Genomic DNA, 14,428 nt, shown 5'->3' on the forward strand with positions numbered 1-14,428 from the left:
CCTCAAGTCCCCACATGCTGCTGCATCCCAGCCTTACTTGTGCCTCAGTTTCCCTCTCTGCACAAGGGACCAGCCCCTTCCCTCCATGTGCAAATCCTTCACAGGTTGCTCCGCACCTTCCTGCAAACGATGAGTTGTGTGATTTGTTATGACAACTGCACCGATGTTTGCTGCCTCCCCTCAGCGCCCCCCTCCACCCTCCCGTTTATGATAAATGACATAACACCCAATTTACATTTAGCAATGCAAATCTCCCTGGCAGTAACAGATGCTGCTGTGCATATGGAAAACGGCTATTTGTATCCACTGGCTCTTAACAAAAGACTGCGGAGACGAACGGAATGGGCAGCCAGAAGCAGCAGGGACTGGGTGTCCCTGACCCTTATCCAGGTGTGGTGGTTTGACTGAAAATGGGTTAATTTTCTTCATGCAGTTAGAAACCTTCCTTTTTTGCTAGCTAGCACCCCCATTATTTGGACTCAGTTTGAGAACAAGCAGATAACAGCCCAGCACAGAGTTAATGGTTTGAATTGCTCTGCTCTGAGAGCCAAGGACACTCTGAGCTCTGCCCACAGGTGGGAGGCAGCGAGGAAGGGGGATGGATGGACAGAGCCGGACTGACACCCAGACCGAGCAATCAGAGTGGTCCAGCCCATTAGCCTCGTGCTTCATATATAAGGAGAGTTGGGTCTTCCCCTCTCTCGGGTGCTTTTTCTTGCACGCATTGTTTTTTTTCTTTACTCTATTTCGTCAGAGCCGGGGGAGTTTTGGTCCAAATGTTTAGTTCAGCCTTTTGCCATTTTGCAGAGGCCTCTGAGCTTTTCTGCCTTTTTTCCTCTCTTTTCTCTCTCTGGGATCGGCTTTGGGACCAGGTGCCGTTTCCTGGGACTGGCTGCTCAGTGTGTTCGTGAGGAATTGCCTTGAGCATCTTTTATTTCTATTTTCTATATATATTTATTAGTAGTGTATTAGTGTTTTGCTATTTTATTAAACTATGTTTATCTCAATCCAAGTTTCTCCCTTCCCTTTTGATTCTCTCACCTACGGGGCGGTGGGAGAGGGGGTGAGTGAGTGGCTGCGTGGCTGGATTGCCAGCTCGGGTTCAACCACGGCACCACCTCCGCACCCTCCGCGCAGGAGCCGCGCCATCCTCACCTCATTTCCTTCAGCAAAGTATAAAAGGACAAAGGGGAGAAACTTCTCTGGAGTGCGTGGAAATGAATAAACACGGCCTGAAGTGCAGCCAGCAGCGCCGTGTTGAGGCCTTTGTTGATATAATTAGAGTTTGGAAATGGGATTGATTAAGTGCCACTCCCCAAGACAGAGAGCATCCCGCCCTCGGCACAGGCACGTGCGTCCTTGGCCGCACAGGGACAGCAGTGGGGTGCATGGGGTGCTCGTGGGGTGTGTGCACGTGCGCCGATGTGTAAGTGGTGGGACTCACCGTAACCCCTTTGGAGCACCGCGCAGGAGCACTCGCAGGGATCCCAAGCGGGTGTCCGGCAGCGTTCGAGACCCAAGATGTCTGGGGCATCCTGTTCCATCACAGGTCTGCTCTGGAGCAACCTGCATCTCTGCACCCCGGCCCAGCGCAAGCTCCTGACTCCCTGCGGATGCACCCGGGACCTGTAGAGATGCAGCGGGATTCCCTGCCCGCCCAGCCTCCGTGCTCATTAATGATTCTAATTAAGAGACAGTTTAATTCTGTGCCGTGCTTTCCTCTTCTGTGGTGATTACAGCCCCGCTGCTCCGGGAGCCCCCTGGGTAAGGTGCCCGCAGCCCCACGGGAGCGGCTGCCGCGGCGGGGGTCAGCAGGGAGACACGATAAACACCAGCAAACAGACACAGCTGGAGCTTCTGCTCTGTCCTGGCTGCCCCTGCCTGGCACCGCGCAGATCTGATGGGTCAGCGCTTTTGGGGACGTGCGAGACGACCCATGGATGCTTCCTAGAGAGGAAAGAGTGAGAGCGGGTGACCTGAGGAAGCACGCACGTGCGCGGACACACACCTGCGGACGCAGAGCGACACGTACGTGCGCATCCAGCAGCTCTGCACTCGCGCAGACGCAGCCCTGCCCGCACAGCTGCTCCTACCTGCACGCACACACACGTGCGTGGACACCTGCGTGCACCCACACGCGTTCCGACAGATGGACATACACACGCGTGCCTTTGTAAGCAGGCACACGCTTGCACACGTGCATGCTCACAGAGATGACACCGACGTGCTGGTGCCTCACACAAGGGCACTGGGGAGCTGCCCCAGCACGGCGGGGGGAGCTGAAAAGACAAATGGGGTGGGGGGGATGGAGAGAGCTGCTGGGCTTCGGTGTCTCCACTTGCAGCTGCTGTGGCGGGTTATTTTACAACCACTCCAAAAATATTATTCAAGATGAAGGAGAATCACGGCTGCTGCGAGCGAGCGCAGGGCCGGCGCGGGGAATTTATCATTCCGAATTGGGTGCCCCCCCCCCGCCCGCAACACCGCAGTGATGAAGTGCTTCATTAATGGGAGATGCTGCAGCTCGGGGCTGAACGTGCCTGCACCTGAGCGTGCCCGTTTCCTCTGGCTCCCAGCTTGGCGCTCAGCACCTCCCATCCCCACACAGCCCCCCAGCCAGGCTCCGCACAACTCCCATTGCATGGACGACTGCCCCACAGCTCCCCACCGTCACCCCACAGCTCCCCACTGCCTCCCCACAGCCTCCCCAGCCCCACAGCCAGCACCCACTGGTTTTGCTCCCCACCCACCCCACAACCCCCTCTGACGGTGACACAAATTCGTCCCTCGCTGCCGACAGGGACCTTTCCCTCGTTAAGGCTCCGCTCATGCCGGAGCTGTAAATCTCGCTGCCTTTTGGCGGGGCGCGATGGAAACCGTCATAAAAAATTCATACCAGCTAAAGCAAACAAACAATAAACAAACAGCCAATAATTAAATGGTGAATTAACAGGGTGTATTTCATCGCCCCACAGAGCCGCGCTGCGGGACGAGCCCCAGCGTGGGGAGAAGGGGCTGGATCCTGGGGGGACGCAGCCCCTCCTGGGGACAGAAGGACGTTCCTGGCCCTGCGGAGCTGCTGCCCGGGACTGCTCGTGGCTGGTGACGCTGGGCAGCACCAGCAGCTCCATAAAACCACCCCAGGCAGCACTGTCACGACACGTCGTGATGGTTTGCACAGCCAGGTAATGGCGGAGCAACCACAGACCTTTCTCCCTGCCAGACCACCACGTGCACGCAGCGCCGGGGTCGTCCCGCGTCCCCTCGATTCGAGCTCGTGTGGGACGTCGCGCCCACCCCGTGATGTCACTGATCTCTATGACATCACGATCCCCTCCTTGCTCCTGCCTTGGCTGTAATTTGCCTCTGGCCCTGCACCATCCATCACGCAGCATTTGTAGCTGGCACCTTCATTTAAAGGGCTATAATCATCCTAATTCCCCCCATTAATCACGGGGCGCTGCGTGATGAGCGCCGGGAGAGCCCATCGTTGACCCACAACCGCTGCAGGATGGTGGGGGACACCAGCCTTGGGGACCCTGATGCCCCACGGCTCCGCTGCAAAACGTGGATGAGATGCTGCCCATCCTTGTCCCCACCAGCAGCGTCCTGGGTCCTGAGGACAGAGGGGTGCCCCCCCCAGCCCCACGACCACAGGGGCTGCAGGACACGAGCCCTGGCTGCGGGTTTTGGGGACCCGGGGCGAGGGAAACATCAGCTTTTCCACACCTGCCGTGGCACCGGGAGGAGTTTCCTGCAATTAACCGCCGACTTGGCCCCGTCCCACAATATCGATTTCTTTTTCCATAATTCTCCGAAGAAAAGCCCAAGCCCAGAGCTGTGATTTCCAAAGCCTGCTTTATAAATAACCGGGGTCACCAGCTGCCAATTGCTGTAATGCTGCCTTGATACAATTTAATAAACATAATAGCCTCTTCCCTCATTGTGACACAGATACAGGTGGGGACGGAGCTGCGCGAGAGCAGGAGCACACGGCCGAGACGCACGTGCACGTGGCTGAGACGCGCACGAGTCTGAGACACGCAAGCACATGGTGAGACACGCACACGGTGAGACACGCACACGGTGAGACACAAACGGTGAGACACACATGGTGAGATGCACACGGCTGACACGCGTGCACAGGGGCGGCAGGGACACACCCTGGGGGACACAGCCCTATTGGGACATGCCCTGTGGGACACGTCCCCTCTACTGGGACACGCCCTGTGGGACACACCCTGGAGGACACGCCCTGTTGGGACGTGCCTCTACTGGGACGTGCCCTACGGGACACGCTCCTACAGGGACACGCCCTGTGGGACACGCCCCACGGGGACATGCCCTGGTGGGACACACCTCTACTGGGACACGCCCTGGGGGACACGCCCTTCTGGGACACGCCCTGCAGGGACATGCCCTGGGGGACATATCCTGTTGGGACACGGCTCTACTGGGACACGCCCTGGGGGACACACCCCTACTGGGACGCACTCTGGAGGACATACCCTGGGGGACACGCCCTGGGGGACACACCTTGCTGGGACACACCCCTACTGGGACACGCCCTGGGGGACACGCCCCTACTGGGACACGCCCTGGGGGACACGCCCCACGGGGACACACTCTGGAGGACATGCCCTGGGGGACATGCCCTGTGGGGACACGTCTTGCTGGGACACGCCCTGCGGGACACGCCCCTTCTGGGGTGCTCTCTGGAGGACATACCCTGGGGGACACGCCCTGGGGGACACGCCCTGGGGGACACGCCTTGCTGGGACATGCCCTGGGGGACACATCCTGTTGGGACACAGCTCTACTGGGACACGCCCTAGGGGACACACCCCTACTGGGACGCACTCTGGAGGACACGCCCTGGGAGACACGCCCTGGGGGACACACCTTGCTGGGACACGCCCCTACTGGGACACGCCCTGGGAGACACGCCCCTACTGGGACACACCCTGCGGGGACACGTCCCACGGGGACACACTCTGGAGGACATGCCCTGGGGGACACGCCCTGGGGGACGAGTCCTGCAGGGACACGCCCTGTTGGGACATGCCCCTACTGGGACACACACTGGAGGACATGCCCTGGGGGACATGCCCTGGGGGACACGCCCCCACTGGGACACGCCATGCGGGACGTGCCCCTACTGGGATGCACTCTGGAGGACATACCCTGGGGGACACGTCCTGGGGGACACACCTTGCTGGGACATGCCCTGGGGGACACATCCTGTTGGGACACGGCTCTACTGGGACACGCCCAAGGGGACACACCCCTACTGGGATGCACTCTGGAGGACACCCCCTGTGGGACACGCCCTGGGAGACACGCCCTGTTGGGACACACCCCTACTGGGACACACACTGGAGGACACGCCCTGTGGGACACGCCTTGCTGGGACACGCCCCTACTGGGACACGCCCTGGGGGACACACCCCTACTGGGACACCCCCTGCGGGGACACGCCCCTACTGGGACACCCCCTGCGGGGACACGTCCCTACTGGGACACGCCCTGCGGGACGCGCCCTGGGGTTCGCGCCCCGGGGGACGTGCCCTGCGGGGTCCCCGCACCCCGTGGCCGGTCCCGCCGCCCCGGGCCTTCCCGGAGGCCTCTGGCGCCCTTGGCGTGAGTCGGGCCGGCGGGACCCGGGGACACGGAACCTCCTGCAGACACAGGGACACGGGACAGAGCTGCTGCGGACTCCCCAGCCCCAAAAGGCCGTGGAGAGCCTGGGTGTCCCCCCAGAGCCCCGTGGCTCCAGACACGGGGTGGGGAATTCCAGGCTGGGGAGCACCCTCTGCACCACCGGCAGCTCTGGGTTGTGTCTCCCGCGTCCCGTGCCGAGCCCCTGGCAGCCGTCACCTCTCCAGCTCCCCAGCTCCCACCCCCAGACCTGCTGACTGATGCCAGAGCCTCCAAAATCAATTCCCATCCCGCCAGGACACGGCGCAAAGGCGACAAATCACGGCCGCTGCTCTGCAGCCCCAGCGCCTCATTTTTCTTGCTGAACTCCATAATAAGAAATCAATGGCAGACGCTGCACTCCTGATGCATCTCCCCCGGGACAGGCGCCAGCAGGTCCTCTCCCACCCCTGGCAAATCTTGGGTGCCCTTGCCAGACCCCAGCTCTGGTGGGGCCCACACTGCAGGGGGGGCTCCCTTCTCACTTGCAGACCCTTCCCTGGCTCCCCAAAGCCCCCCCACTTCCATGCACCCCGGCCGCCAGGCTGACTCCCACCTGCGACACAAAGCCCCGAGCGCCCCAGCCAGCGGCTCCGGCAGCTGCGCCCCATCCTGCTGCACCCTCCGAGACGACCGTGGGGCCGGGGGAGCACAAATAGGTCCCCGCAATACCGGGGACGCAGGGGGCAAACCCATCCTGGAGCATAGCACAGCTGGATTGCACCTGGCAGGCTCTTTGCCAAAACCTGCAGCACCAAAAGGATGGGGCAGGCGAGTGGGAAGGACCCAGGCATCCTGCGGGCACAGATTTTGGGGGGGGCACAGAGCCGCTGTCACGCGGCAGCTCCAGCAGCTGCACAAGGGCCTGGGCTGGGGAGAGCCGCTCCAATTAGCTGTAATCGCGCTTCCCCGCGGTGCCTGACACCGAAAAACCTACATAATTACCAGCAGCGACAGGGAAGGCAGGACCAGGCGCTCATGCTTAATTGAGTGTTTACAGCCCTGTGAGGCGGGGGGAGCAATAACAGCTCTACAGAAAAGCAACCCACCCATCCCAGCCAGAGAAATCACCAAGCTGGGGGGGTTACAGCCCTATCCCTTTGTGGTGGGGGTTGCTCTGTCCTCCCACCCCTCCCTGGGGTGTCCCCAGGACACAGGACAGGTGGCCACTGCCACCATCACCACCAGCAGCCCTTGAGTCCGCAGTTGACTTGCAAATGCAGCCGCGGGAGCTGGAGGTCTCGCTCCTGTCAGCCAGCCTGAAATCCCCGGGGTCAGCTCGGGGTGTCACCACGTCCAGAAAGTGCTCCAGAGGTGGTGACAGGGCACGGGGACACACCTGCCCAAGGTCTGCGTCCTCCTGCCAGGGCAAGAAACGCTGATCCCAGAGGGATGGGCAGGTTTTGGGGCTGGAAGGGTCACACCAAGGAGGAGTGAAGAAGTGACGGGCACCAACCTGCCCACACTGTGCCACCCCCAGCCCTGGTGGATAAAACTGTTGTCTCCTCGTTAATTTTTCATGAGCATAACGATAATTCTTGCTCACTGCATTGCCACGGACCCCATAACAATGAGCCGCGGTGCTTCCCCCAGACCTGGCAGCACCGGTGCCAGGAGACAACCGGGGCCAAAGGTCTCCAAAGGGCACGGCCGGGGCTCCCCCCACTGCGCCCGTTCCCCGGTGGGCTCCTGCAGAATGAGATCGTGCCCTGCATGTGCTCCCTTCCTTCTCTTCCCAGTGTGCCCAGAAATGGGTATGGGGCACCCGGGTCAGAAAAGTGCTGTTTTCCATAAACCGCAACACTTGGGAGGTGGGGTGGGGGACGTGGGGCGCGCTGGGAGCTTGGGAGGGAGAGGAATTGGGATTTCTGCCGTACCGAGTCCTGCCTGCTTGTGTGTCTGCCCCTTTCCGGTGTGCCCAACTAGAATCGCTAATTCCAATAAACCCAAGCTAGATTAATTTTCATTTCCCCATGCAAATCAGCGCTAATTAGGATGGATTTAGTTCACATCACAGGGACTGTGGGGACAGACACTGCGCACGGTTGTCACTCCCCAGGCAGGCTTCGGGGCGTTTCATCCCCCGTTAATGATTCGGGAAGGCGGACCCCACAGTTTGCAGGTCAGGAGCCAGGGTGGGGGCGGCAGGTAGAGCAGGGATTGCCCCTCTGACCAGGCTCAGCCCCCTGCATCCCCCCGGCCCTCCCCAGGGCATCCTGCACGCTGGAGCCAAATCCGCCCCTCTCAGGGCTCCCCCCAAGAGTTTCTCGCTGCCCGCGATTAACGCCCATGTGGGATGTAGCTGGACCACAGAGGCGATGAGCAAACTGATGGGGCAAACGCAGGCACCGGGGGAGCAGGGGGGTCTGACACCCAGGGACTCGGGGCTGTCAGGGCTGGAGCGAGGCACTGACAGGGGGTCCCTGGGGGGCCCTCTTCACCTTTTAAATGCAGATCGAGGTCGGGAGGCTGGGCTGCCGGGGATGGCCCCAGTGCTGGGAGATGCCAGCGGTCCCTAGCAGGATGCGACCATCCCCATCACCTGGGGGCTGCCCTGCGCTGCTGTGGGACAGGTGACAGCACAGCCCCCCCCAGCTTTCCCAGATTCTGCCTGTGCCTTCTCCTTTGCCAAATATTTAACTAATTAACGCTGCCCGCAGGCTCCTGTTTACGCGGCTTGTTGTTGAGCCAAGAAAAGACTCCTGGCTGCCTCAGAGCAAAGACGGTGCAAACTGCAAATGGGACCCCCCAGGCACAAAGCTCAACTCCCCCAGGCGCGCTGGGGCACCTGAGCTGTCCCTGATACACGGCTGAGCCCCTGCCCAGCGCTGGCACCCTCTGCACAGCCCTGCATGGCCACAGCTGCGACCAGCCCTATGCCACCGAGCGCCACGCAGCCCCCAGGACTGGGGGCACATCCGAGCTGTGCAGCCGCTTGCACTGCAGCCACCCCAGGACTGGGGGCACATCTGAGCTGTGCAGCCGCTTGCGCTGCAGCCCCCCCAGTACTGGGGGCACATCCGAGCTGTGCAGCCGCTTGCACTGCAGCCCCCCCAGGACTGGGGGCACATCCGAGCTGTGCAGCCGCTTGCACTGCAGCCCCCCCAGTACTGGGGGCACATCCGAGCTGTGCAGCCGCTTGCACTGCAGCCCCCAGGACTGGGGGCACATCCGAGCTGTGCAGCCGCTTGCACTGCAGCCCCCAGGACCTGGGGCACATCCGAGCTGTGCAGCCGCTTGCACTGCAGCCCCCCCAGGACTGGGGGCACATCCGAGCTGTGCAGCCACTTGCACTGCAGCCCCCCCAGGACTGGGGGCACATCCGAGCTGTGCAGCCGCTTGCACTGCAGCCCCCCCAGTACTGGGGGCACATCCGAGCTGTGCAGCCGCTTGCACTGCAGCCCCCCCAGTACTGGGGGCACATCCGAGCTGTGCAGCCGCTTGCACTGCAGCCCCCAGGACTGGGGCCACATCCGAGCTGTGCAGCCGCTTGCACTGCAGCCCCCAGGACCTGGGGCACATCCGAGCTGTGCAGCCGCTTGCACTGCAGCCCCCAGGACCTGGGGCACATCCGAGCTGTGCAGCCGCTTGCACTGCAGCCCCCCCAGGACTGGGGGCACATCCGAGCTGTGCAGCCGCTTGCACTGCAGCCCCCCCAGGACCAGGGGCACATCCGAGCTGTGCAGCTGCTTGCACTGCAGCCCCCCCAGGACTGGGGGCACATCCGAGCTGTGCAGCTGCTTGCACTACAACCTCCCCAGGACCAGGGGAACATCCGAGCTGTGCAGCTGCTTGCACTGCAGCCCCCAGGACCTGGGGCACATCCGAGCTGTGCAGCCGCTTGCACTGCAGCCCCCAGGACCTGGGGCACATCCGAGCTGTGCAGCCGCTTGCACTGCAGCCCCCCCAGGACTGGGGGCACATCCGAGCTGTGCAGCTGCTTGCACTGCAGCCCCCAGGACCAGGGGCACATCCGAGCTGTGCAGCTGCTTGCACTGCAGCCCCCCCAGGACCAGGGGCACATCCGAGCTGTGCAGCTGCTTGCACTGCAGCCCCCAGGACCAGGGGAACATCCGAGCTGTGCAGCCGCTTGCACTGCAGCCCCCCCAGTACTGGGGGCACATCCGAGCTGTGCAGCCGCTTGCACTGCAGCCCCCCCAGGACTGGGGGCACATCCGAGCTGTGCAGCCGCTTGCACTACAACCTCCCCAGGACCTGGGGCACATCTGTGGCGGTGCTGTGCCATGGGGGAACCACGCAGCACAGCTCGGGGTCTGAGCAAGGCTGTGAGGCCAGAGCTAGTGTGACAAACAGCCAGAGGCGCTGCCTGCCTCCTGCTCTCATTAAATTCCCCCTAACGAGCTCAGCGCTGAGCCCTGGGGCCCAGCTGGACTCGGAGCTGGTCATTACTGCTGACAAGGACCTGTCAAAGTGGGAGATACGGGGTGGGGGGGGTGTCCCGTGCACAGCACAACCAGTGGGCGCGCACTGCAGGGGCACCCCAGAGCTGGGGACACCCACCCCCAAACCTGGCCAGCTCCCCTTGGGCCCTTCCCTCCGCTGTTCCTGGACAGACGGACAGGCCTGCAGGACAGGACAGCTGCCCAGCCCTGGATTTCCCTCTCCGAGCTCCTCTCCCAGGACCTGCCTGGAGCAGGAGGGATGGAGGATGACGAGCATCGCTCCCGCTGCCGCTCCGATCCCCGAGCAGAGCTGCTTCTTCCCGGGAGCACCCTGGCACAGATAAGGAGCCCTGGTGATCCCCAGGGCACGTTTAATCTGGGACAGGACAGTTATTGGATAAATACCATGAATATGTAAATTGCATTTATGCTGATTTACAGCTGGGGAGGGGAGATGGTTCAGTTTAGTTTAATGCATTTATTTCCCTGCCTCGAGATGGAGAGCAATCTCTGAGTGCTGCATCTGCCAAGCCAGAGGAGACGATTCAGGCAGATGGGAACACCCTGGATGCGAGGAGACTCATCCGTGGGGACAAGAGGTGGGCAGGACATGGGGTGCAGCACCCAGACCCCTCCCGGGGGCTCGTCGTCCTCGTGTGCACCCCAGAAGGCTGGTACCCCCGTCCCCTCCACGCCAGTGCTGCTCCTGGGATGATGTATGGATCCGGCACAAGACCAGTGGTATTTCAATTAATTTCCAGGCCTTGCAAAGACTCCTGACCTTTCATGAGACGCAGAGAGAAATTGAGGTGATCAATCTGGCAGGTCGGGGTGGCTCCTCCACTCTGCCATCCCCTGGGCGTTACGTGGGGTGAGACGGGTGGCAAGACCCCTTTGCATAAACCAGCTGCAGAGGATTTAGCAGCGAGATGCTGAGCGTCCCCACGCCGGCGGAGTCACAGCCCCTCTCTGCAAACGGCTGGGTCGCACCCAGGCTGTGGGCACCGGACACGGGAAAAGCGTGAGCAACAGCAAACCCCAAACTTGTGCTCAGCAGCTGCACCCCCGGTGAGTGCACAGCACGTGTTCCCCTGAGCACACGCACCGGAGCCTGTGCTGGTTTGACTGAAAATGGGTTAATTTTCTTCGTGCAGGTAGAAACCTTCCTTTTTCCTAGCTAGCACCCCCATTATTTGGACTCAGTTTGAGAACAAGCAGATAACAGCCCAGCACAGAGTTAATGGTTTGAATTGCTCTGCTCTGAGAGCCAAGGACACTCTGAGCTCTGCCCACAGGTGGGAGGCAGCGAGGAAGGGGGATGGATGGACAGAGCTGGACTGACACCCAGACCGAGCAATCAGAGTGGTCCAGCCCATTAGCATCATGCTCCAGCTATAAGAAGGGTTGGCTCTTCTGCTCTCTCTCTGGGGTGCAGCTGGGGGAGTTTTTGGTGTGGCACGTTTAGTTTGGCTTTTTACCATTTTGTAGAGGCCTCTGAGCCTTTCTGCCTTTTTCCTCTCTTTTCTCTCTCTGGGATTGGCTTTGGGACCAGGTGCCGTTTCCTGGGACTGGCTGCTCAGCGCGTTTGTGAGGAGTTGCCTTGAATATCTTTTATTTCTATTTTCTATATATATTTACTAGTAGTGTATTAGCGCTTTGCTATTTTATTAAACTGTTGATCTCAATCCAAGTTTCTCCCTTCCCTTTTGATTCTCTCCCGACTGGGAGGTGGGGAGGGGTGAGTGAGCGGCTGCGTGGCTGTATTGCCAGCTCAGGTTCGACCACGACATTGTCTCTGCCTCGCGTCTCACTGTCTGACACCAGAGACTCCAGCGTTCCTCAGGTGTCAGTACTGGGACTGGTGCTGTTGAGCATCCTTGTTGGTGACATGGACAGTAGCACTGAGCGCACCCTCAGCACGTTTGCCGATGACACCAAGCTGCGTGGTGCAGGTTGGTAGACGGTCTAGTAGAAATTTACTGTGCAGATAGCGATGCGTTGTGTAACTCGATTGTGGTTAGGAACATATGCAATGCGATCAGCTTAGCTACCAGAAACGGGGGCTTAAAGAGAGACTCAAAGAAGAGCACCCACCCCAGTGTCAACCACATCCCTGTATGAAGCAAACTAAGCAAAAAAGCATGACGAGGAGTCACGTATCAAACTGTTTTCAGGCCTAAGAGCAAGGGTTTATGAAAGTTTGCCAAGAGGGAATCTACTTACTTTAGCCCAAAGACCCCAACAGACGACCGGCATGAGGCAGTGCACACGCGCAACAAGGGGTGGGGATATTAAAATGATTTCGGGGACCTAATTGTAATATTACCGCGCATTCTAAGAAATGGTGTGAATATGTGTGAACACACTGGCATAAACCAGCAAGCTTTGGGCAAAATGGTGTGCAAGCTTTGGGAGCAATCCCCTTGCACCCTGGCGCCAGAATAAACATACCTGCTTTATAACTCGAGTTGTTGAGTTTATTCCGCACGTCAGGGTGACACGCTGGAGGGAAGCGATGCCGCCCAGAGGGACCTGGAGAGGGGGGACCGGGGATGGAGGGGACAGTGGGGACTGAGAGGCTGTGAGGAGCGGCCGGGATGCACATGGTGGAGCTGGGTGGGGGGGGGAACAGATTCACCTCTTAATTTCCTATTAACTGCTGATCAGTCCAATTAGATCCTGCATGTAATGAAGGCCATCTGCTTGGGAGGGCTGGGCCCCAGCACTCCCTCCCCATCCCAAATCACGCGCTGTCCTTTGCGGCCACCAGAGAAGCCCCCGAACGCTGGCAGGGAAGGGGTTTGGGCACAGGAGTCTTATGAAAGGGGTTTTGCCCAATTTTCCAGATTACTGTAATTAAGTTGTTCCCTTCAGCTGTTAATTTAGACGGAGCCCTCCCCCCTTCCCTGGGTGGTTTCCCCTCTTCCCCAACCTACTTCTCAGCCATAGCAAATCAGCTTCCAGCCCACCCACCCCCCCGCAGGGCTCTGCAAATAAATAAATAGACAGTCCCAGTAAAATTAACCATATGAAGAGCTGCAAATGAGGTGGAAAATTTTAATGGTTCGGCATTTAAAAGCTGTCAGGAGGCAGGGCTGTGAGCGAGCCGTGTATTGCCCCCACCTCCAGCCCCCATTATTTTCTGCTGCACGTCTCCCAGCTGGTGCCTGAGGTGCTGGCGCTGGGGGAGGACCCCCCGCAATGTGCAGACCGGGAAGAGGGGCTCAAGAGGGGGCTGCTTTGCCCTTGAACCCCCCGGCCCCGTCCCCAGCTCGTCAGCGAGGGCCCGGCCATGAATATTCATGTGGCGGCGGGTGATAAGGACGGGGCTCGCATAGCAAACAGCCGCCCCGGCTGGCGCAGAGGGACGGGCGGCGACCCCCGGCCTGCACGGGGAGCGGGGGGGGGGACACACCCGGGACAAGGGCACGCGCCGTCCGCCAGGGGGCGCCTCGGCGACCCCCGCCTCATTTGCATACATTTGCATACATTTGCAAAACATTTGCATGCGGAGGCGCCGCGCGGCGCGGCAGCAGCGCCCCCACCCGGCCCGCCCCGAGGCCGCGAGCGAGAGGCGGTTCAGCCCGGCGAGTTCCACGGCATCTGGAATATCGTGTCCAGTTCTGGGCCCCTCAGCTCCAGAAGGACAGGGAACTGCTGGAGAGAGCCCAGCGCAGCCACGAAGATGCTGCAGGGAGTGGAGCATCTCCCGTGTGAGGAAAGGCTGAGGAGCTGGGGCTCTGGAGCTGGAGAAGAGGAGACTGAGGGGCGACTCATTCATGGGGATCAATATGGAAAGGGGGAGTGTCAGGAGGATGGAGCCAGGCTCTTCTCGGTGACAACCATGATAAGACAAGGGGCAAGGGGTGCAAACTGGAACACAGGAGGTTCCGCTTAAATATGAGAAGAAACTTCTTCATGTGAGGGTGCCAGAGCCTGGCCCAGGCTGCCCAGGGAGGCTGTGGAGTCTCCTTCTCTGCAGACATTCCAACCCGCCTGGTTCCTGTGTAACCTCATCTGGGTGTTCCTGCTCCGGCGGGGGGATTGGGCTGGATGAGCTTCCGAGGTCCCTTCCACCCCCTGCCACTCTGGGATGCTGCGATCACGACACCGCTGCGGCCGCCGCCGTCACCGGGCGCACCCCCCGGGCCGACACCGTTACCTGTCGCCATGGCGACGGGCGGCACGCCGTCCCGGCCCCCGTCGCCGTGGTTACCGCCCGCGCTTCCGCTCCGTCGCCGTGGTTACCGCCAGCGCTTCCGGTCCGTCGCCATGGTTACCGCCCGCGCTTCCGGTCCGTCGCCATGGTTACCGCCGGCGTCACGTCC

The sequence above is a fragment of the Caloenas nicobarica genome, chromosome 33 (genome assembly GCF_036013445.1).
Source record: "Caloenas nicobarica isolate bCalNic1 chromosome 33, bCalNic1.hap1, whole genome shotgun sequence".
NCBI classification, from domain to species: Eukaryota; Metazoa; Chordata; class Aves; order Columbiformes; family Columbidae; genus Caloenas; species Caloenas nicobarica.